At 41.6% G+C, this 24,280-nt stretch overlaps 1 protein-coding gene across 1 annotated transcript in view; it reads left to right on the forward strand.

The window, feature by feature from the left end:
* MAML2 (mastermind like transcriptional coactivator 2) overlaps positions 1-24,280 on the forward strand; it is a 217,787-nt gene that overhangs the window by 171,758 nt on the left and 21,749 nt on the right. The gene's annotated exons all lie outside the window — the stretch shown is intronic.

Below are 24,280 nucleotides of genomic sequence, written 5' to 3' on the forward strand. Positions count from 1 at the left end.
ACTGATTGGTCCCTGGTGTACATTATGATTCATATCTGCTTATTTCACTAACAGAAACATGTTTTCACTCTTTTTTTCCCCCCTTCGTATTAGCAACATGTAGCCCTGACAGCTAGGGGAGGACAGACTGTATCATACTCTGACTCTCAGATCACCAACAGAAAAGTTAACTACATCTTTATTGCTGTGCTGATGCACAGGCTAGAAGAGCACAGTCTGACCTTCAAGCCTCAGGTACTGTTCACAGTCCTGGCAGCTAAAGAACAAATGTCGGGTTTTGCAATGGAAAGAAAATGTGTACCCAGCCCCTCTGAGTGTCCATGTTCACACCAGCTACTAGGCAAAAGCATGGCTGTATGAAACCACACAGAGAGATAACAGCCTGCTGAAAAAGTCCCACCCTTAGTAAACCCTAATCCAGTCCACACCCTTTTGGAGGATAGAGATGGGGTCTCGGTTGGGCAGAAATAAAGCTGAAAGGGAAGGCAGTGGGGCACAGCAGAAGGACATACAGAAACTAGAGGGGTTTACTGTCCCAAGACCAGGTGTTCATTCACAGCACCAGGCGTCACAAGCTGGGACATGGTGTGGGAGAATGTCCTCTTCTCCTTCCCCAAGAAAATATCCATAGATGGACTTGGTCCATGAAAATGATTTTGTGAATGATGAAGTAACTGGTTGCTTGATATGTCATGCCAAAAACGTCCTGTTCAGTCTCCTACATGTGCCGTGACTCTGCAATAGCAGCCTAAAGGCCAAATATTCGTCTGTTTCTAGTGTTGGAAAACAAGATTTAACCAAACAGGCCAGCTAAACTAGATTATGATAATGTATTTCACACTGTTGGATCTGTCTTTTATGTTTGTTGCTAACCAAAGCAGATTCCATTTAACCAGGGAAATAAGCTTAGCTAGTAGGTGCCAATTTTGCATGAACTTTATGCCCATACTCATTTACCTTCCTCTATCATTTCAGCTTTCCCTAAGCTCTACAGCCTACAACAGGAGGTTGTAGAGAGGAGGGAGCTGGCCTCTTCTCCCAAGTGACAGGGGACAGGACAAGAGGGAATGGCCTCCATCTGCTCCAGGGGAGGTTCAGACTGGGTATCAGAAAAAAAATTTTCGAAGGATCATGGGGCACCGGCAGAGGTTGCCCAGGGAGGTGGTTGAGTCCCCATCCCTGGAGGTATTTAAAAGATGAGTAGACGAGGTGCTCAGGGACATGGTTTAGTGGCAGATAGGAATAGTTGGACTCCATGATCCAAGAGGTCTTTTCCAACCTGGTGATTCTATGATTCTATGAAGTTTGGTATATGTGGATGGAAACTGGTGCCAGCAGCCTTTTTTCCTTTCCAGTTTCTACAGAGCTGTTCACATGCACACTATGTGCATGTACTTACATTCACTAGGAAGCGCTCCTGACAGAGGTTGCTCTTGAGCATGCTGCCAGTGCACAGCAGAGGTGAAACCACCAGGCTACAATCAGAAGTTTTACCCTTGAGGCAAAAAAGGGATGGAGACAAAAAGCATTTATCCTTTCCTGCCACTATTTTTGTCTCGTGGTTCCCCCTCAGCTAATGCCAGACCTCCGGCAGTGGAGTGAGGAGGGATGGGAGGACTCATGCTGTGCATCCATTGAATTAACAGTTTGGGGGAAGAGGCTTCCAGTAGTTCCTTGAGAAATCAGTTAGAAGGGAACCTCAGGCAAATCTCCTAGTCTTTAGGTAGGTCCTTTGAAGAGTAGAATTTGCCTTGTGCATTGTTTAATTTAGTTTAACTGGAAGGTTTCAGTTCATTCATTTAAATGTGTTGAAATCTGCAGCATTATCCTACCGACTCATTGGAGTCAATGGAAATCCTTCCAGTGACTTTGCTTCTATAAAATAATTTTTCTAATTTTCTTTATTTAATTCATTTAGTTGTACTAAATATTTCTGGCATAGGGAAAAAAAATCTTTGCTTTCTGATTTTGAAGTTAATGCTAACTATACCTTTTAAAAGTCATGTTTCAATGAGGACTTCATCCTGTTATCAAACCAAATCAAACACACATGAGGTCTGAGCCTTCCTACTTTTATCAAATATGGAGAAAATTTTAATGTGTAACAGAAATAAAGGAAAAAAAAAACTCTTCTATCGGAACTAGAATTTAAAATTTCCCTTTGTCCTCTTTCTACATTTCAGTGTTACATATTTCATTTAGGCTTGCCCCCAAAACTACTAAAACAAACCCCTCGACAAAAAAAATGGTTTTGAAATCTCAGTGTCTCCACAAAACTTGATGATTTGAAAACAATGTGCTCGACCCTTTCAAAATGCACGTCCTCACTCCTACACCAGTAGCGCTTTTATTTTTGTAGCAGCCCAAAATCTGACAAGACACACATCTCTCCCATTGACATCACTGAATCATGGATCAGTGCACATAGGCTGGAAGCTGGTGATAGAATACCTTCATTTTAATATTTATACACTTGCCTGATTTTACTCCCAAGAATAGTTCAACTTCCATCAGAATTTTTTGGTTCACATATAACTAGAAGTAATCATTGCAGGTTATTTCACACTTCTATTGTAAAAGCAGATAAAGGTGAGCCAGAGCAGAGATGTATTGTTCTCGGTGTGCTCAATGATTAAGTAAATGGTAGACTGTGCAGAAAAAACTGTGCACGTAGTTTAACTCATTTGTAAACTGTGATATGCTGTTGTGATAGTTCATATTTATATAATAAACAGAACTACTTGTGCATATATTGCTTTAGTGGAGAACGCCACAGAAGCATTTTCATTACCTATCCCAAAACAGTTGCTATTACTTTTTACATATACAAAGCTACAAGATGAGTCAGAACAGTTTCAAAGATTGCTCTTCACCAGGTCTAAATTATTTACTCTTCAGCCAAGTTTTAGAGTTTATATCTTTTCAGTTTTGAAATAGCAGTTTTACATCTTCAGCCTGACCTCTCAGCTGGTATTTAGTAACTGTGTAAGTCCAGGATCTCTGCCACACAAAATAAAATCACTTCATTTAAACCAATGTTCAGATGGCATCATGTTGAGGGGACAGTAATTTCTTAAGTAGCACCAAGATGATCCCTTCCTACTGTCTCCATGTAGCTTGACCAGATGATCTCATAGGACACTTTGCTGCTATTGCCTTGCCTCTCTGGCATCTGTTTGCACCCCACACTACAGGTAAAAGCTTGAACAACTTGGATTTGCTTACCCTCATCTTGCACCACTGCTTTTAGTACCAGAAGTGGTCCCAGGCAGTCTACAGATCTCAAGGGTTTGCATTTTTTGATATAAACTTCTGTTCTTTCATACTTCTGCTGTGATGAGGGAGCAGGATCTTCCTGCCAGCTGTCTATGCATAAGCAAAACTGTGTCAGGCTTTGAAAGCTGAGTCCAAGACAAAGCATTCCCAGTAAGATCTGTTTCATATATATGACCTCTTAGATATCCTTTAAAAGCTGCATGAATTGTGAAGCCTTAGTACAGGGAGGAATATCTTTTCATCATTCATGACCAAAAGGTTTCTTGCAAACTTGACTCACTCGTCTCCAAACTTTTTATTCTTCTATCTCACTCTTCATTTGAAGTAGCAATCTGCTACTTATCCTGAAAACAGTTCTTTCCAGCCCAAAGGAAATGGTATGAAGCTGCTTTTTCCTCTCCCAGGCCTGTGGCCAGGACAACTAAGTCCAGAAACTCACTACTGAGTGTCCGACACAGAGTCCCAACAGGGACTGATGCTGTTTGAGCCAGTGACCTGGTTCATATCTGGGGAGATTATGTCTTTCCCCAGTTGGAAATATCTTGTTGCTTAAGAAGAAGAGCTGGTCTCCAGTTTTACTATCAAAACAGAAAAGAAATCTGTTGCATTATTTTCTGTAGTTTATTACTTACCTTGCCTGCTGGGTGACAAATACTATGAAGCCTGCAATTTTTATTCTTTTCAGTTGTTTTTTGGGGTGATGGGACTGCTTTGAGTCAGTAGATCTCTGTCACCACCCTTGAGCTAGAATGCAAAGAAAAAAAGAAAGAATTAAAATTCTGTGCAAAGGTCAGAGAAAGCTTAAAGCCTGCAACTTGAAACCACTGGCACAGAGTTGCAGCACTTCATATTTCTGCTGGAAAGGGTTCCTGCTTGTGTAATCAGAATATAAGAAGTTTTTATGAATCTTACAAGTGAATGCAGTGATACATATATGCAAAATTATATGCGTGTGTGTATGTATAGAAGCACGCATATTTGTTATTTTTTTTGGTACATGTATATAAGGAGGCAAACCTTTAGGGGCAGTTTTCATTTGAAATCCTTGCTTACTCCTGGGTGATTAGAAAGGATAATAATAACAATAAAAAAAACCTCAAATGGGGATTAAATCCTCAAGAGAAGAAGTGTTCCATTTATTGGAGCCTTGCTTATCTCGCACAGAGTAAGGGGATTATGCGATTGCTTTTGTATTCTGAACGATTGTGGCTAGACGGTTTCTGACATAATAGACTTCCCTACTGAAATAGAAACATTACTGTTAGATGGATTTGCAGCTGGCTGCAGAAATGCATTTGCCTAAACAGAAATGTCCCTTGTAACTCACTGGAACACTTGCTGTGAGTGTGGAAGTCAGGCTTTTTGGGGAAGACATACACTGCCTTTTGTTAGGCTCACGAGACACTGTAGCCTTTGGAGGCACAGGGGCTGGCATAATGTAGAGAAGGGACCTGAGTTTGTAAGCCCTTTTGAATTGCAGAATGGAGGCTAGGTATGTAAGAAAAAATGGCTTTTGTGACAAGTTGGTAACTGATGTAATGGCACCAAACAAGGAGCTTGATTCACAGGAGTGCAGCAGAGTTACCGTATCAACTGGCATGAGCTTTCCCCGAGAGCAGGGTTGGGAAAAATTTCTGTGCTGGAGCTCCATCTCTCAGGACACGCAGAGTACAGGCTGCTTTGTGATAACCATCATTGGCTTCAAATACTACTCGGGAGACTTAGGGCTGCAGGGCTCCCTGAAGCCCTCCCAGCCTTGCTCTGCTACTTCAGCCTGACCTGTGTGCTGTCCTCTAGGGCTGCCAGTCTGTGTTTCCTGGCTGCTGATGTGCTCCATGAAGGTATTTTGCTCTAGTATCATGATCACAAAGGGACTTTGAGTCTTACAGTTAGTTTTATCAGAGCAGAAGGGAGCCTTTACATCCCTTTCCAGCCAAGGACAGAAGTTCTCTGCTAAAGGTGACACTGGGCCATGCAGAGCAGGGCTTGGTTCCTCTCCTCTGTGTCCTTTGCATTACCATGGGTCATTTCGTTCCACACTTTGGTAGCTCAGTAAATCTCAAGTGACAACAGAGGTGCTGCTCTCTGGCGTGGCTGGGTGACAATAGAACCAAAATCCCCAGGTTGGAGCTTTTGAAGTTTCAGTCTGGGGTGGGCGCTGTTGGCTTCAGAGGAGCAGTGTGAGGCCAGTGCAGAGCACATGGTAAGAATCCTCCCCATCCACATCTGAATCATCACACTGGCACAATGCTGAGCCAGATCTTTGTGCTGCACTTTGCTATCCCTCCCTCTAAAGCTCAGTGTGTCCTTTCCAAATGCTTTGTCAAAATAAAGCATGACCCAAGGGCCTCTCAGCTCTTTCCTGTGCCCATGGCTGGCTCTTCCCAGGGAAGAGAGAGTCTGGGAGGGATGTGCCCCAGTATTTATGATTTATGCAGCTTCTTGGGGGATGATTGAACCCATCTATCCCTTCCATAGATAGAGATCACTTAGGGGTCAGAGCATCTTTTAAGGCAAGGCAGACCATGAGTGTTGGAAAGGGGCATCAAAGGGTTAAGGTGTTTGTGCCATTGCAACCACATCAGAGCTGCTCTCCTTTCCTGTTTTCATTCATCTCTGGCCACTTCCACCAACACACCCACTCCCACCCCTTCCCATAACCTGGTCGTTTTGTTTGGGGAAGACATTAACTTTCTGCAGTGTTGCTTTTAGTGTGGGGTTGGTTTTTTTTGGTTTTTTTTTGCTTAAGATTATGTCATTTTAAAATCATTTCACTTCTAAAAATTACAATAAACTTTACACTTTCCTGCTGTAAAACAGGCCAGAGCTGTCAGTAGTCTGCTCGTTCTGGGGGATTTATGGCCCCGTGTCTGATGTGATGCAATCCTCTCAAATGAAAAATCATCACAACTGAGCCTGTAGTACAAAGAGACGATTTAAGAGGAACGAGAATAATTAAGGCTGCCCCTTACAAGCCCAGCACAAAGGCATTTCTCAGAGCAGCCTGTACTCTTAGTGAATAGGCAGAAGGGGATCTTAGCTTTCTAAGACTGAAATCCCCCATGGTCTCCACCACATCTGTGAGTGAAGACAAGCCTGTGTCTTCAGATTTTAGCTGGTGTTTGGGGAGAAAAAGAGACTGCCATTCTGCAGAGATCCTGCTTCCCTCCAGACCTTGTCAATCCTGTCTCGGGGAGGGAAAGGTGCTGAGCATACACTGAGTGGTTGCAGCACACACATGTGCCCATGTAGCTCTGCATCACCATGCTTTCAGCTGTTCTCTCAGTAAGGAACTGAGAGCATCCTATGGCCCCACATATTTGCATAAAGGGCAGATATGACTTCAAGTTTGGCCACGTCTGTCATCCTTTGCTCAGTGGCTACTGCCTCACTTCAGCCCCTAGCTTGTGTTTGTCAACCCTTGGATTTGGAGACTCCTGCTACCAAGCCTCTTGCATAAGCTGCTCACCCTGATGCCAGTCCAGGTCACGACTCTCGCCCATGTCCCGTAAGAGCCCAAACCAAGGAACGTTTAAAATTTGTAATCATTTCCCAGGGTCTCAAGGACTGTAGCCCTCTGTGTTAAACCTTCCCAAGGTCTCCCTTTCCAAGGGTCCCAGCTGCAGCCTGCCTTCCCTTCAGGACCGAGTTGCCAGGTCACCACCTCCTGCTGTGCTGCTGACCAATGAAAAAGGGACCTGTGGTGCACTAATCTTCCCTCCTAACTTTTTCCTAAGGCACCAAACTGCCTTTTTTTTTTTTTTTGGGGGGGGGGGGGGGGGGGGGGGGGGGAAGGTAAGGTATGCACAGCAAATATGTGTCCTCCTGCTCATTTGCTATATGCTCAAAATCAGAAATTCAACCAAGGCAGTTAAGGAAGAGAAAAAGCCGTGTTATAACTGAAATAATTGCAGTTGTTTTATAAAAGTCCCCACAAAAAAGTTTCTCCAGAAATTTGGGGGATTTCAGGCAGCCACTTTAAATAAGTACTGTAGATGCTCTGAAATCAGCATGTGCTGCATTAGCAGCAATTACCATTGAGCTGCTCTCTCTTTGAGAATGGAAGTCATGCCCAAAATGTTAAAGGAAATAAGGACTCCAGTTAAATGACTGACTGATCATTTAAAAAACGCACAACTTTAGTTTATACGCCTCCCTTTACCTAAAAAAAAATTACCAGTGATTGAAACAGGAACAGACTGGCTGAAAGCTTTTATTAAATCTCACTAGAATCATGACTGAACAGAGCACCAGCAAGAGATCCAGTTTTTATTTGCACAGGATTTTGAACTACATGATATATATTTTTTGTATCTTCTGTATCTGGCTTGGCTTTGTCTTCCTTCCCAAGAGGGGGGCTTCACATTATAAAAGCCTTAGCTCAACTTGTGGCTGAAAGCAGTCTAAGATCCACCACCGTTGCAGAATTGTGCACACAAACAGTGCAATTTAATAACAGTGATAAACATAACATATATAAGAATGGTAGCAGTGCTAATCAGTTTTCATATGAGTAGGAATTTTTTCTTCAGAATGCAGAAAAGAATGTATCTTTGATGCAGCTCCACTTGTTTATTATAATTTCTGTGACTGTTGTTTTATATATTTCTTAAATCAAATTATGAATGTGACTCACTGGTATTCTCAGCAGACTGCATTCAGGGAGACTATAGTGTCAAAAGTTAGACCAGAGGTAGTGGCTCATTTACTCTACATACTTAATCTCTTCTTCTCTTTGTAGGACATCTATCATAATTGTTCAGATTCAGATAATTGTATTGCTTGATTTTATCTGGAGGCATGTTTTTAAATTTTGGACTGTTCATGAAAAATTTTTTGCACATATTCCATGGTCGAGTTGTGAGAATTAATTCTATGTGGTCACACCAGGCCAAGATCATCATTTCTGTTTCTTCAGTTGATAGGACTAACAGCTGAGTTTGAAAACAAAAAATCTGTATTCCTCCAGTATACTGTTTTTTACTGATCAAGGAAGCAGTGCCAACTGCAGATAGAATAGAGATGGGCTTAGCCTGCAAAGAAATTAGGCTCTGAAGAGCATCTGGAGTTGGGTCTGGAGATGTGCAGACCTGACAGTGCTGCTATGGCTGCGCTGGTCAAAGCCTAATATAACTCCTGACTATCTAAACTTATCAAACTAGTGGCACAAAGTTCTTGAGTGTGACTCAGTCACACTAAATTGTCAGAGTTGAAATGGAAAGACAGTATGCAGCTATATAGAATCATAGAATAGTTAGGATTGGAAGGGACCTTAAAGATCATCTAGTTCCAAACCCCCAGCCATGGGCAGGGACACCTCCCACTAGATCAGGCTGCCCAAGGCCCCATCCAACCTGGCCTTGAACACTCCAGGGATGGGGCAGCCACAACTTCCCTGGGCAACCTGTGCCAGTGTCTCACTACTCTCACGGTGAAGAAATTCTTCCTTATGTCAAGCCTAAATCTGCCCCTCTCCAGTTTATACCCATTCCCCCTCACCCTATCACTACAAGCCTGTATAAACGGGGGCATGAGGGAGTGTTCTCCCACTGCTTGTGTTCATGCCCTCAAGAGGAAGGACATAACTGCACCAGCTCTGCAGGTGTTGCTAAAGAACGGAAGGTCTTACACATCAGCCTCATTGTCCTTGTTACTGTTGCTTCCATTTGGCTTGGTTAAGTAATAGATTATACTCCATTTTAGAGTTTCTGTCATAATAGATGCAAATGATCTGCACTATTTGGTTGCTTTTTTTGAGCTGACCTGTGAATAAACATTGGTTCTACTCCAGTGGTGAAAACCCCATAATTGCCTGAGCATTGAGAGAAATGTATTAGCTCGATTTGCAAAATGAATGTGTAATGGTGTAGATTTGTAGATTAATTCCAGTTTGTACTTTCCTTCAGCACAGTTACTGCACAGATAGATTATAAAATTGGTTTCAGAAGAAAGTGGTTACAAGCTCTGTCTTTGGGCACATGGTGAGTTTAGGTAGAAGTTAGGGGGAGATGCCATCTGCTGGAAAGTTTGGACATTGTCAGAAGGAGAAGCAGACTTGAAAGCAGCTGTGAGCAAATGATAAGGAAGATTAAATTAACGCACAACGTCCATCAGAAGCCACTAGCTAGGGGTGGATCTCACCTCCTGCTTTCTCCACAGCTTGGAGCGTTGGAACTGCCTCTCTTCTCCCGGTGGGATGTTTGTCTGACCCTGTTGGCCGAGCAGCTGCTGAATCACAGCCGCCACTACTGTTTGTGGTTGCCTGAGGCTGGGAAAGAGAGTTTGGAGGGAAAGAGAGAAAGAGGTCAACTAGAAAGATGTAGGACAATCAATAAAAGTAGGTACAAAGAAGAATAAAAGGTTAAAAATCTAAAAATGTTAGCAGGAAGAAAAATAAGCCTTGGAAGGGAAAGCTTTTAATAGCAGGAATCACAATAACAATAATTGTTATCAATGGGGACTGATAAATGTGTATCTCTAATCCAGCAAAATGTTGAACTTCACTAAGTAATGCTACCAACACCTTAGTTAAGCTCTTATGCAAATGCTTCAATGATAAAAATAAAATTAAACCAAATGCAGGAAACAGCATGTCAAGAATAAAACTGTTAATTGTTTTTTGATTTAATCCTTTGATTCTCATTACTGCTTCTCTCTGCAACCCACTGTGTTTTCACCGTAACTTTCAAACTTTCAAGGTGGTTATAGAGAAGTAGGTAGAGCTTAGTGCTTTCTTCATTTCCCCCCAGTGTGTGATTGCACTAAATGTGTTTTTAATATTGCTTTTTTCCACTTTGATTTTTTTTTTTATTTTGTTGTTGTTGTTCACATCAGAAACCCACAAGGCAGACATTACATATGATTTATCAGGAAATAGCTGGGGCTGTGCCAGCTGATTAAAAAAAGAAAAAGAAAGCAAGTACAGCACACACGGGAGCCCATCTGAATAAGATTCATTGGACAGCAGTCATGAGAGAAGTTCTCTGTTAACTGGAGTTGGATGAACAGAAACAAAGATACCTATGTCAGTTTCTCACGGTAAAGGGGAAATGATATCTTATTACAGCACATATTGATAGAAATTAAAAGTTATAGGGTCAAGCATCCTTATTTAGCATCAGGTTTCGAATATATATAAATGTTTATTGCTGTGGGATTCCACTTTCATGTGTTTCCTGAGATGTGGCTCAGAACCTTACAAGGAGGTATTTAAAAATGGATATGTTCAGCATGATTCTGCTCCTGTCTGAGTGGACAAGAAGAGGTGTGCCCCATTAGATGCTCTGGGTGGCTCTAAGGCCAGTGTTAAGCCCTGGAGAACCATGAATCATGGTTTTGCTTTAGCAGCTGGAGGCCCTAGCGACATCTTGGGGCTAGGAAGTAAAAAGAGGATGTCAAGGACAAAGAAAGAAAAGAGTGGGAGAGAGGATGCAAACAGAGAAAGGAGAGAACAGAAATGTAGGTACATCAAATATGCATTTCCCAGAGAAGTTGTGGATGCCCCCTCCCTGGAGGTGTTAAGGACAAGGTTGGGTGAGGATATGAGCAACCTGATCTAAATGTGTTCCTTGCCCGTGGCAGGGCAATTGGAACTAGATGATCTTTAAGGTCTCTTTCAACCTAAACCATTGAACCTATGATTTTGTGATTCTATGATTTTGTATTGTCAGCTTAATTCAGCTGGGAAGCTCCATGTCTTCCTTGCACAGGCTACAATCAACAGCTTATAGTAATGACATGCAAAACTGTGAGTTGTTAGAAACTTGTGAGGGTTAGTCTTCAAAGCTCTTCAAAGATTGTATCTTGAAGATCTGGAGGAGTTAAGATAGAATGGTGATGAAAAAATAATAGGCAGTCACATAGGTCACCTTTGGATGACCTGTGTTTCATATGCTTGAAAGTTCAAATCTTTTCTCCCTCACCTGGATCCTGAAACCGGCCACTAGAGTTTTAACAGTTTGCTGGGGCTCCTACTCTGGTCTCCATGAGGGTTCACTGCACAAAACATCTCACCCTCAGGCATGGGCTCACCTTTTCCTCTGGTCAGGGTGAGCAGATGGACCTGCTCCTCCAGAGGCTATTGGAAATGTCATTGCCAGCTCCTCTCAAAATCAAATATTTTGCATTATTTTTCCCAATCACAAGATAGGAGAATAAGACCACTTTGCTATCTCTGCCACCAGTAAGTTTTACGTGGGCTGTGGATAGCAGCACCATGGGAAGCTTTACAGTTGTTCCAGTTGAGAGGAAAGGAGTGGATTGCTGTGAAGGGGGGAGAACAAACTTGTCTCTGAGATTTAACTGCTACTGAAATGTAAAGTTCTCCCAAGCTTCCTGAATTTAGTTCTTATATAAAAAAAAATGTTTGTGTTTGTCCCAAGACTTTAACACCGTAGGAGACATTAGCACCCAAGGACTTTTTTTTTTCCGAATGCAGTAATACACCCTTTGTAATTAAATTAAATTAGTACAATACTAATAACAACTTCAATAATAATAGTAGCCAGAGGAAGAAGGAAGGTTGTAAATCCTACTGTTTGAAGAATTCTACTTGTACTCAGAGCCCATGAGTAACATTGCTGTTCTCAGTGCTGCAATGCTTTTTCGTCCTCATAGTGAAAAACAAGGTATGCTGTCCCACTACAAAATGTACCAAATGACATGTGAGTCAGTCCTAGTGCTCTGAAATCCTATCTGGAACGCCAGGGGAGTAGTTAAGCAGCTGCCTTCTTGTTGTTATAAAAGTTGATAGCTTTTTGCAAATATGTATTATACAAGCAAATGTTTTGTTTACTTTTAATGTGTTTGAACACACACACTGCCAAGAATCTAAGTACCTCCAACAAACTTTTGTATTAATTCTTTCCCATCTTCACTTGGTTCCTTATTGATTTGGCAGAAGAAATTTACAGGATTTAGGAAAAAACAAAAAATATCCACAATCTCATTGTCCAACAACTTTTCTTAAAAATTTCAAGAAATAAAGAGAAGAGTGAACATTTAGAAGGAAAAAAAATGGTATTTTTTTGGAGTTGCATCAAAAAAAAAAGGAGGAAGAATACTAAAATACCTTCATTCACTGTCTAAAATAATTGCTCCAGGCAGGAAACTTGGCTCTTGAATCATTTATTAAATCAGTTCAGAGGGATCTGTTTTCAACGAATGAGATAAATGTCAAGATGAAGTTTTTAGGCACTCGCTGTACATCACATTTCCCTTCCCCTAAAAAGCAGAACAAAAATGTGCACAAATAAAATTACTTACATATGTAAAAATCACTTTCAGCTTAAATAATCTTTTCTTCCTGCCTGGATGTATCAACAGTGTATCGAAGCTTAATATAATCTTCTAAGAGTATGATTATTTGAGAATGTTTTCATCCTCTCTATTCCTTATTGTTAATCTACATCAAAGAAAACATGTAAACAAGTATTTATCTGGATAACATCTTTATTTTGGTCACTGTGGTTCTGGGTGCTTCCTATGTCTATATGGAAAGGGTCATTCAAGCAAATTGATAATAATGCGTTACAATTTTTTTTGCTGTCATCCATTTGCTGCAACCTCTCTTTCTTTTTGCTCAGTCTCTTATTTCCATTATGTGCTTTTCAGACTGCTCCAGCTCCTGGAAATGTCTGGTTTTCTGCTGCCTACTCTTTGCTAGCACCACACCACCTAATGCTGCCAGGTGAATTCGTTGTGGCCACAGGATGGAGGACCTGGCATAGCGACAGAGGCATGCTGCTCTCATCGGCAGCCTTCAAACTTTCATTGCTAGTTAGTCCAGAGGCTTTCTGCCAACCTAGTTCTTTGCATTTCAGTAGAAATATGGCAATGATCTTAGGTGCCTGCATTCTTTTTTGTTAGCGAAAAGAGATAGAGAAGGTGCAGGGCTGAGAAAACAGTAAAACACTTCTGGGTCTTGCGAGGTCAGAGACTGTGGGATAACATTGATCTCTTTAAGCTGACTCTGTTCCCTGAAGATCCTAACATAGTACTGAAGCGGCCACAGGAAAGAAAGAAGTTTTATTTCCAGTTTCTCATCAGAGTACCATCTGATTATGCCTTTAGAATACAGGGGAGGGAGGGTACAAACAACTTCAGTGCTGAGAGAAACTTTCAGTCCCAAAGCACTAAGATTTGTAATCCTCAGTCAAGCTAGGGAAGGCTATTGTCAATAGTCTCTTGATATTTAAGCTCTCCAAACCACTGAGTCATTGGGCCTACTCATCTGAGTCATTACAAAAGGGAGGGCGTGCTGCTGTTGCACAGAGGACTTCAACAAAGGCCAGTTTTCAGGGAATATCCCACTGGACAAATCCTCTCCTGTCTAAATGTGAAGAATGCTCAAAACTTGATGGAGTAGAGCAAGAGAGAATCACTGAGCGGGTGACAGGTGGGAGGTGGAAAGCAGTGATAAGCACAACAGCTCAGATGGCTTCCGTCTTCTCCAGGGGATGTTCAGCCAGTTTTCCATCCGTGCTTCATGTAACTCATGCTTTACCATCCCAGCGTTACTGATGGAAATCTCAAAAGATTACAGAAGGTGTGAAAAGAAAGTTCGTCCCTTGCCAGGTCAAAACATTAACCAGGAATGACACAACTCCAGGAAGAGCCACAGAAAAGGAAAAGTATGATTTTGATGGCTCTAGTTGATGGTTACAGAGTTTGGTTGGGCAATTTAGCAAATCTTTGTGAATGAGCTGCCTGGCAGTGTGTAGAAGGGCCCAACAGTCGCACAGACTTCTGTGCTAGGCATCTCCTCCAGAAGTGGTTGTCAGGTTGACCTTGGTCTTGGGTGAAACAATGCTGTTTGGTCTTGTGATGGCATTGAAATATGGAACTCTGTCTCCTAAGTAAAATCTTGGGGAGGTCTTAAAGAGCAAACCAGGAAGCTTCTCCTTGTATTACTGTCATGGAATGCTTTCCCTTGAAGATTACTTCTCTGGGAGGCAGAAACTTGGCTTCCAAATCTTTCCATATCTCCTACAAATCTGTACTCTCTTTTTTCATCTCTTTCTCTTAATGTAATGAAGCTCCAGCCTCACATAATCCAGGGAGAAAAAAAAGCACATATCGGTCTTTACCTTTTCAGCACTTATGGAAGTGACACTGATTCAGTCTCTAGTCTATAATTTCACTGCAGAGGTATCAGTTCCATGCTTAGTTTCCTTCCCAAGAGATTTCAGATGTCATGAAAAGAGGAATTCCTTGATGATACTTATAGTTTTCTCATTTCTCAAAACATACCTCAAATAGTAAGGAACCTTAAAGTAATAACCCACATCTTAAGGTAACAGTCTAAATGTAGTGACTTTATTTGTCTGATATACAAGTGTTGGGATTTTGTCTGTTGTGTCAGTACCTCACATATTAGCTTCCAAGGTTGGAGATTATTAAATGTGTCAGCCCTGTGCTATGAAAACTATGGATATTTATCCTCAAACGGCAACGACCATTTTTAAAATACAGGCATCCCCATGTAGACAGAAAGCCAGTATAACCAGATTTATACTTTCCACTGTTTGGTAGGCACAGAGACCATTTCATGGCCAGAGTCATGCAAGGAGGACCTTAGCCAGTGACAGAAGTTCTTGCAGGACCATTCTAGCTGGCATTGGTTAGAATGGATTTCAAGATGCTTCAGTTCACATGTCGGATTGTTTTGACATCTCTGAATGCCAGAATGTAGGATATCAGCATCCTTGTGTTTTATCCTGCGTTTTGGAAATGGTCTGCTGATTCGTTACAAAACTGCAGCCAAGAATACAATTTAGAAGTGCCGACGTGGATGGATTTCAGGTCTGTTTTAGCAGATACCTGTTTCCTGCTCCCCATCTGGCTTAAGATGAACTTCCACTTCCTTTTACTTCCATTATTTAAGTAAGGAGATGCAGAGACTTATCTAACAAAGTTCAGACCATCGATGGGTTAAGAGAGAAAGTCAGATCAAGTTAGACAAGAAACTGTGGGGCTAAATGGTTGGATTCTTAGTAAAGGTGTTTTATTATTGGGATTAAGACCAAGATTTTTGGTGCAATAAATATAAATCTAGAAAAAAGGTGAGTAACAAAGTGATAAAATTTGCTCATCACTCAAATTATTCGGTGTAAAACAAAAAATAACAGCTGCAATAAGCGGAGAAAAGGTTTCTGGAGTCTGAATGACTCTATGAAATGGAGAATGTCTATGAATACAGACTAACAGACATAATTAAAACCAACAGTCCTCTGTATGTGTACTAAATCATGACCTGTGACTTAGCTGCCACTGCTCAGGAGAGATATATTGAATCATTATGAGTAGTTCTCTGAAAATATCAGTCAACAGTTATCAGAAAGGCAAACAGTAGGTACAAGGTATTAGAAAGGGAATAGAAAGCAGACTATAAAACATCATTATCCCAAAGTTTCAGCCCATGATACACCCACATTTTGAACTGCTGTGTGCAGTTCTGTTTTCCCTAGAAGAGGAAGAGAGAAAGACAGCAAAGGTGATCAAGAAGTATAAATGGCCTCCATCTGGAAACAGATTAAACAGTCAAACACTCCCCAGCTTGAAAAAGAGAATTGTGGGACAGCCAGAGGCGTACAGGTATGAATGACATGGAAAAGGTATACAAAAGGGAGAAACACTTTCCTTGTGCTCTGTTCCATATATATCAGGCATTTATTACCAATTGCTGCTGGAAACAGGACACTCAGGTAACTATTTGCACTCAGGAGCTATTTGCTATCTCTTATGCTGTTTATCTGGGACAGGAGAAAGTTACAACCAACTATAACTCATATGGGAAACTTGTGTTTCATCTTGCTGTATTGAGGATGTGTCACTGATTTTTGCACAGTATTAAGGGCAGCAGAGAAGGTCAGGCTAGAGTTTCTGCTGAGGCATCAGTTACAATGAAGAGAAACAAGCTGAAGTTTAGCTTGTGGGCAGAAATTTCCCAGAATACATTGACAAGGGGGCAGAACTAACGCTTTGGCTTGGCTCCCGATATACTGGCTCTCTGTTCCAGCACAGGAACAAACCTAGGCAGTACTTTGTGAGAAGAGTCAAATTCCTCAGAGTGGACCTGATTCAAAAGTATCTGCTGGTCTATGATCGTGCCCCACGTCTAAGGGCTGTAGTAACTCTGTTAGGTGGTGGTAAAGGGAATCACGTGGTGACACTCAGTTCAGGTATTTCAGCTTTATAAAGTTGTCAGCTACCTCTCAGCAACTCAGAGAAATGCAGAAATTACACTAGTGTTGTGGTGATTACGAGTGTAGATTATCTGTCATCATCACTAGTAACACTCAAGCAGTAAACATGCCCTTTGTTAAGGAACATCATGAATAACTGTTTTGTCACACTGAAACTACTAATAAAAACTAACAAAGTTTGTATGATTCCCAGTGCTGTCAAACTGTTTTCGCAGCTATTTCAGATATCTTGTCTATAGTTGGTATTATTTTATCACCAATGATAACTGATCATAGTTTTTGTGAGGGACCTCAGTTCAGATGAGGTTCCCACTTCACTACCCCAATATTAGAGCATCGCAAGTCCTTGCTTTACTGGGACGTCACCATTGCCATGTAAGAGATGGGAAATGGTAGGATGAGACAGGGTGTGCACAGCAAGGGTTTTATTGATGATGGCCTTGAATTTGGGGTAGATCCGTTTCTTCAAAGCACAGAAGTGCTACAGGAGTGATTTGGATACTGGTGGATGTGGGTTCCTAAGTGGGTAGCTTCACCTACGTATTAGACGTAGGCACCATAGGGTTAACTTTTGGCACTGCTTGAGGCTGGCAGCAGAGAAGCTAATCTACATGCTGGAAACGCTGTGCTGGAAACATTAGCTCTACCCGAACTAATTTTACTTGTTTCTGGGCTTGCTCGGTGCTACAGCAGCATCTCTCCAAGGCACAATGTTGTACATCTTTCTGATAGTACCTCTAGAAATCACACGGAAATGCTCTGTTAAAAATTGGAAGGAACTACAGGTCCTTGCCAACAGACTTTAAAACTGACTAGGTCTTAATTTATCCGAGCAGAGTGTCTTACTCAGTAGGTGAAAATTTAGTTATGAGTATATTGAGTGGCAGCCAGCTTGGAGCATGAGTCTAATTTACTGTAACTCTTGCTACGTTCTGTCTGATCATTATCATGCTGAACAAAATGTTTTTAAAGTGCTTTTATAGGGTTGAGTGACTTATTCAATAATTTATACCATTTTGGAGGGATTAGAGGATGAATTTAAGTCATCAAATAATGTCATTATGGCTCAATGACTACGTTCTTTATCAGGAAAAAAAAATCAGTTGTAATTATGCTCAAAAAGACAGAGACCCTTTATTCAGCAATTCCCCCAAGAACAATGATATCAAAGATTCTGATAGGTGTCTCAGCTGTATAGAGGGCTGTCCTTCTTTGTTAGGAAGGAATATATCAGCTGCCATCTGCTTATCTGTATAACCATTGTGCCATTTATACCACATATTTCCAGTGTGCCATGCCTTTAAACTTCTGCTCCTTGCAGAGGCCAGGGATCCATCTGCATGCAGAGCTGTGCAGACTCCTGGGGAGTCCATGGCCCTGCTTAAGTTGGTGAGAGTTTTGCTCCTAATTTCAGCAGAAAATTCCTCTCTGCCAGAGCATATGAAGCAAAGAAAAGGCCCAGTCCTTGTGGTGACTCTCTGGAGGTTTTTACTTAGACCGGACTGTAGGATGGCAGCCTGGCTCTTAGAAATTTTTTAATGTCTTTTTTTTCCCTTTTATTTATTTTTATTCATCTAAACTCATAGCTGCCCTTGTTAGGGGACCACTGGTATCTCAAGATGGTTGTGTTTTCTGCCAGTGGACTGAGCACTGCAAGACTTGACTGGACAGACCCAGCTTATGTCTAATGTTGGCAGACTAGCAGTGTAACCCAAAGCTTTTATTTTCTCCTAAAAGATATCCAGTGAAATCATGAAATCCTGCTCACTTGACCTCTGAGCTGGCTTTTCAGACCAGCTTTTAGCAGCTTAGGAAGACTTATCTCAGAGAGGAAAATCGGGTCATGTAGTGTGTGTGGACAAAGACTAGATAAGTCTGAGTTGAGCAAAGGAGGAAAATACATTAGATCATCCTTTATCCTTGCAAAATGACTGAATGTACAAGATGGGCATTAATCAGAGTAATTCCCCCAGAAGAGGTCAAGAGGAGCAGGCCAGAAGCAAATATGACTATCCGTGAGGATGTTGGGATTTGGAATTCTTTGCATATCGCTCTCCATGTCCCTCACTTACTGACAGCATCAGCCACAAGCAGGCAGGCCACAGAACAAAAGCTCATTAAAGACAGCAGTAATGAACAAAGAACACATTACAGTTATTGTCTAAAGGCATGTAAATTACTACGAAGATCCACGCTTGAACAATGTTTATTGCAGGCATTCCCCTCCATGCCATTTGGTATAGTGTGACTCATAAACTACACTCCTTATCCAAAATGCCACCTGGCTGCTCCATGTCTGTGCCTCTGTCCTTCCAGACCAAATGTACCCTGCCCCGACAGCCACTGAAACTTGGAAATCTCTATATTATTCACAAAGAAACACTCCTTTCCAGCCATGCATCCACAGCTTGAGCTCTGAAGGAGGTTGAGTCTTCACACTCCCAATACTTGTTGCCGGGACTAGAGTTTCTGCAGGCTAAACAAAGCTATTAGTGACATATTTGTTTTCCTATTAACTAGTTAATGTTTTCAAAAGCATAAGGTATGGAAATTTGTATGTTGATGACTAAAAATAATAGCATCCAGCCCTCCTCGCTTGTGACAGTGTTGGCTCTACAGGCTTTGTAGGAATCAAAGGCAGAAAAAGTTGATATTTTGGCCCAGATTCAGCAAGGCACTTGTCTTCCTTGCTTCCAAAGTCTAACTGGCTTTCAACCATACCATCCCAAACAGGATAAACTTCACTTTATCCTCAGTAGTTGGGCAAAAGGACTGCACTACGAATATGGGAAATGTCTTTATATGGACACACTGGAAATACCAGAACTGTGAAAAACAATATTTTAAGTGTTATTATGAAGAGCTCTTTGGATTGCAGTATTATCTCACTGATACCAGGCTGATGAAATTAAGAAACATAAACATGTTGTTGAGTATTAATTTTGATTGCTAACATTGATACACATGGAGGTAAAGTGATGAACTGCCTTTGTTTTGTTTTGCTATTTTTAAGGAAAAAACAGCCTTTTTCTAAACTGTGGCATTACATTATATTATCCTTTTCTACCAAGGCTAGAATGAAGGAAGAGTGTAACAAAGGACCTTTGCAAGTAAGAATAATGCATGCAAGGGTAGTGCCATAAAATGCCCCTTCTCTAAATTTACTTTGTTTTCGTTCTTTATGTCATGAGAAGATGTACAATATTTTTGTGCCTCCTGTGGCCTGCTTCCCCTCGAATGTATCACAACAGGTAAGAACTTGTCTTTGATGTAGAGCCTAGTCCAATACCTAGTAGGATCTTTACTTTTGTGGATATAAACTGGAGAGGGGCAGATTTAAGCTTGACATAAGGAAGAATTCCTTCACCATCAGAGTGGTGAGACGCTGGCACAGGTTGCCCAGGGAAGTTGTGGCTGCCCCATCCCTGGACATGTTCAAGGCCAGGTTGGATGGGGCAGCGTGATCTAGTGGGATGTCCCTGCCCATGACAGGTGGGTTGGAACTGGATGATCTTTAAAGTCGCTTCCAACCCAAACTATTCTATGATTCTATGATTTGTCTTCTAAATCTGTTGCTACAGTCTTGGTGCTTATACAATTTCTTATTTAGATTTCTTACTATTAGGTAAAAATTGTCCCATTTCAGTGTAGAGTCTCATGCCCTAGTTAGCTCCCCATGCTCTTCCACCCATTAGAAGGACAGAGGCATCTCCAGACTCACCCCATCCATTTCAGAAGCCGGTCTTTAGCAGTCACACTCTGAAGGCAATGAGTTGCCTTCTCTCCATGAACAACTGTGAGAACCTGAGTGACTGGATTAGATACCTACCTTTCTAATTACATATGAACCTGTTTCTGTCTCCTGGATGGGACAATATAGTAAGTCCTGTCCATTGTATGTCTAGAAAGGCAGGGTCTGGTGGGTCTGGCTATTAAGATGGCTGTCTGAATCACTCAGCACTCTCTTGAATGTAGATGCCATAGTAGTTGCGACACCTAATTATCCATGTATAGTAGGTGGTCCAAATAGGAGTGCACAGCAGAGTGGCAGATGTGAGTTGCTGCTGTCAGATTAGATTGAGATTGGATAAAGCTTAATTAACACTTTATTTTCATTAAATTCAACTCTGATTAGTCACTCAAAAATTATTACAGAGAAGCATGGCAGAAATCAAGAGGCACAGCTAACATTATTAAAATCAAGGAAGCATTTTACTGAGCAAAAGGTTATTTGTCAAATTTGACACCTCTTTGGTCTGGAGAACAAGGTGAGCTTGGGAAATGCTCTTTACCACACCAAGCAACTCCTTTGTAAACCTGCCCTTTCTAGCCCGGCTCGTCCCAAGTGATCTAATTTACATAATCACACATATTTCAACAGACGTTAGAGATACTTTATTCCATAGATTAAAACTCATATTATTTCCCATCATATCACTTCTATATTTGTAGTAACAAGAAGACACTGTATTTTAGAGATATTTTATCAAGACTCCTAGGACCTTTAGTACAATCTATCAAGAGATTTGGTGTCAAAACCCACAAATGACACATTGGAATGCCTCACTATGCCAGTATCAAACCTTTATCACAAAATTTCTGAATATTCTGAACCCATAGTTCAGCGCATCACAAGATTTTTTCCTTCCCTTAATTAACAAATGCAGGTGAATTCTTCTGTGTCCTAGTCTCCTCCTGTTGTTTGAATCTGCGTGGTCTCCGGCCTGGTAGGCTTCTCCTTCCTGTAACACCTGAAAAACTTACCACAAAATTTCATGTGGCCTAGAGGAAAGGTCACTTGCAGGAGCAGCCTGCAAAGCAGCCTTTGGGCAAGATTTATTTCTGTGCCAGATAGTATAAACCAGTGAGCCATGTAAATCCCATCTAAACCTTATTTTGAAGTTAAAGGCGGCATATTCTGTCATTGCCCACAAGTGAATCCAACTTTTTCTTTTAAGGAGAGGGAAAATGATGTCATAGATCAAAATATATCCAGGTTTAGGATATCTAAAATCTAAAATAATTCAAGCTTGTGATAAATGAATGCTTCTCTCTTCTTTTACTTTATTGTCCAAGTGTCAGGACTGCAAAGGGGTGACCTCTACAGGCCAAGCCAAATAAAACCAAGGCAATTCCTATGTTGTTTTCTCTGTGCAGTCTAATCAAATATTTACAGAACCTAATACAACTCCACGTAATTAATTTAGTTCCACTGGTTTCTCCTTGTAGTCTTCCTTTTGCTTTTATGAAAGCACAGTTAAGTGGTCAGTTGGGTGTTTCTTCTTCAGTGTTTTGTCTGAGCTGTCTAGACGAAGACATCTCCACAGGCATCTTGAATGCCTACAAAAAGCCCTTACTTTACTGTTATCTTCTCAGCTTTGTCACCAGACAGAGAGGGTATACTCTGTGTCCTGAAAAGCCTGTTACCAATAAATAAAGTCCTTTCTTAGTTTGTGTTTTGGCTGTGACCAACAGGGTGCTGAACAACTTCATCCTCCAGTCTGCTTGCTGTCTTGTTCATGGATTGCATTTGATGTCTCAAAGTGTTGGAGAAGAGCCGAGCAGTGAAATGTCGACAAGGGATCTCTATATGAATTGTTTCTTAAAATAATACTAACGTGTATATTTAGTATGTGCTGAGAGAGTAGGGGGGAAAGGGCTCGTGTAGGGAGCACAGTGGTAGCAGGAGGGCACTAAAACAATTCCTACCCACGGGCATTAGAGGCTGAGTGCTGGCTGAAGCCAGGCTATACATTTAAGAAGGCAGTGTTTGTGATGAAGTTTCCTTCATCTGCATTTTTACTAACACATGAAGCAAGGACAGTAGGACCTCTCCAGACAGAATAGCAGAAGCATTGAAAACCGAAACAAAACATGCAGCTACAGCCATATTTAGCAGCAGAAAAGAGAAGATGTTGTTGCCAGGATGTGCTCCCTAGTGGTTGTGGTATTGTAATTAAAAAGCCATTTAGACAAAAGGATGAGAAAAAAGGGAGACATCAGGTCTTCAAACCATGAACCAAGTTCCGCCTCCATACAAAGATGGGGCAGAACTTGCATCATCTCGATGCCTCTTTGCAAGCTTTGCCAGATGACAACCTTGCATCCCCACTCAGCAAAGCCCAGGGCTTGTCTGGCAGTGGAACAGCATGAGTGCAACAGGCTAACCAGAGATCTGTAGCCCTTGCACTATGGCATACTGACCTTTGCTGTTTCCCAAACTGCAGGAAACACCACAGCATAATTTGAGGATGATTTGTACACACAGGCAAGCACATTTTCGCTTTCCCCTGCTCAGATGAAAAAACAGGACAGTGGTACCCTGTCCACCTATTCTTTTCCTTACGTGAGTACGTCTATTAAAAAACAGGGATGCAAAACAGGTTTTCACTACTCTTGCGCAAGAATAATGCAAAATGAGCAGAAGTCATCCAAGAAGGTTTTTGTTGGCAACAACCTCCCCATTCTCCAGAATCGCACTTTATCTGATAGCCAGAATATGGCAAGGCCTCGATAGTCTGTTATTCTTTCCCACGCTGCAAGATTTGGCCAGTAAATAACTGAAATAAATGCCAGAAGTATAATTCTTTTTTACTTCATTTGATTTAAGGAAACCTTTCCTCTGATAATTCCTCCCAGGCATGCTGTCCAAGGCAGGACTAGTCCCTGGTGGATGAAGCTATTCTGACCTCTGTAGTTGGCTCCATTTCAGCTTTCTAAAGGTTGCAGATAAAGAACAGAAGAAACCACTCACTATATCTATGTACTTTTGCACCTTTCTTTGAGCTTGGTGAGATGCCAGACTCTCCTTGAAGACCCTATGCCTTTACACAGTGGCAGCGGCCTTCTGCCACCTTCGCTTAACTTTTTTCCTAAAGATAGATTTAAAAAGTGGTAACTATGCAGCATTGCTTTGTCCAGTAACACTACCAGATGGGCAGTGGGGCAGCAGATAAATTCCCATGATGAGAGTCTGACCAGGCTAATTGCTAAACTCTGCAAGGCTGAAAGTGGGTGAGCTCTGTCTAACTGTTGTTCCCCAAAGAAACAGTATTCAGAACTTCTGGGATGCCTGATTAAACCACATTTCTTTCTACATCGTGAGTTCATAGCGAAAAATAAAGCAAATCCTGGGAGTGCTCTTTGGGAAGCCTGGTGCTTTCACATCTTAATGAAACTGCTGTTGGCACAAACAGATAAAGGATAGGTGGATTTGTCAAACCCTCAGGCTGCTGCAGCCACTAAAATAGTTTCTTCACAGTCATCAAGAGACTAAGAGAGGATGGCAGCAGCCTAAGTTTTATGTCAATTCCTGCAAATTAACAGCCATCAAATTAAGTTGGTTTATAACAAAGACAGCAGGAAAAGGTAAAGAAGAAGAAGGCCCTTCAGCTTGAAGAGGGAAGATCACCATTGGGGTTGTAGGCTAGGGATTCATTTAAAAGCAATGGGCAATCATGCCTCCTCCACTAAAACCTGTGTTGTGCACTCACAGCAGTACCACAGGCTGTCACAGTGAGGAAACGATTTGTTTGTCCCACTCACCCCTTCTGCACCCAGTAACACTTGGTCCCCAGCCCCAGATGCCTATTTTGGTTAGCATCAGGCATTGTCCTGGGATGGGCAACTTGGAACAAAGTGATCCAGTTCCACCACACGTACCACCCAAGGCTTTAAGCAGCACAGGGAGACACAGGTCAGAGCCAGTCTTCACACACTGCCTTTCGGTATTTGGTATTGTTTTCCATCGGAGTTCAGAGCTGTTGGTCTAGAAAGCAGATCCCAGGAGGCTCGGGTTT

Source organism: Cuculus canorus, chromosome 1 (genome assembly GCF_017976375.1).
Source record: "Cuculus canorus isolate bCucCan1 chromosome 1, bCucCan1.pri, whole genome shotgun sequence".
Taxonomy (NCBI): Eukaryota; Metazoa; Chordata; class Aves; order Cuculiformes; family Cuculidae; genus Cuculus; species Cuculus canorus.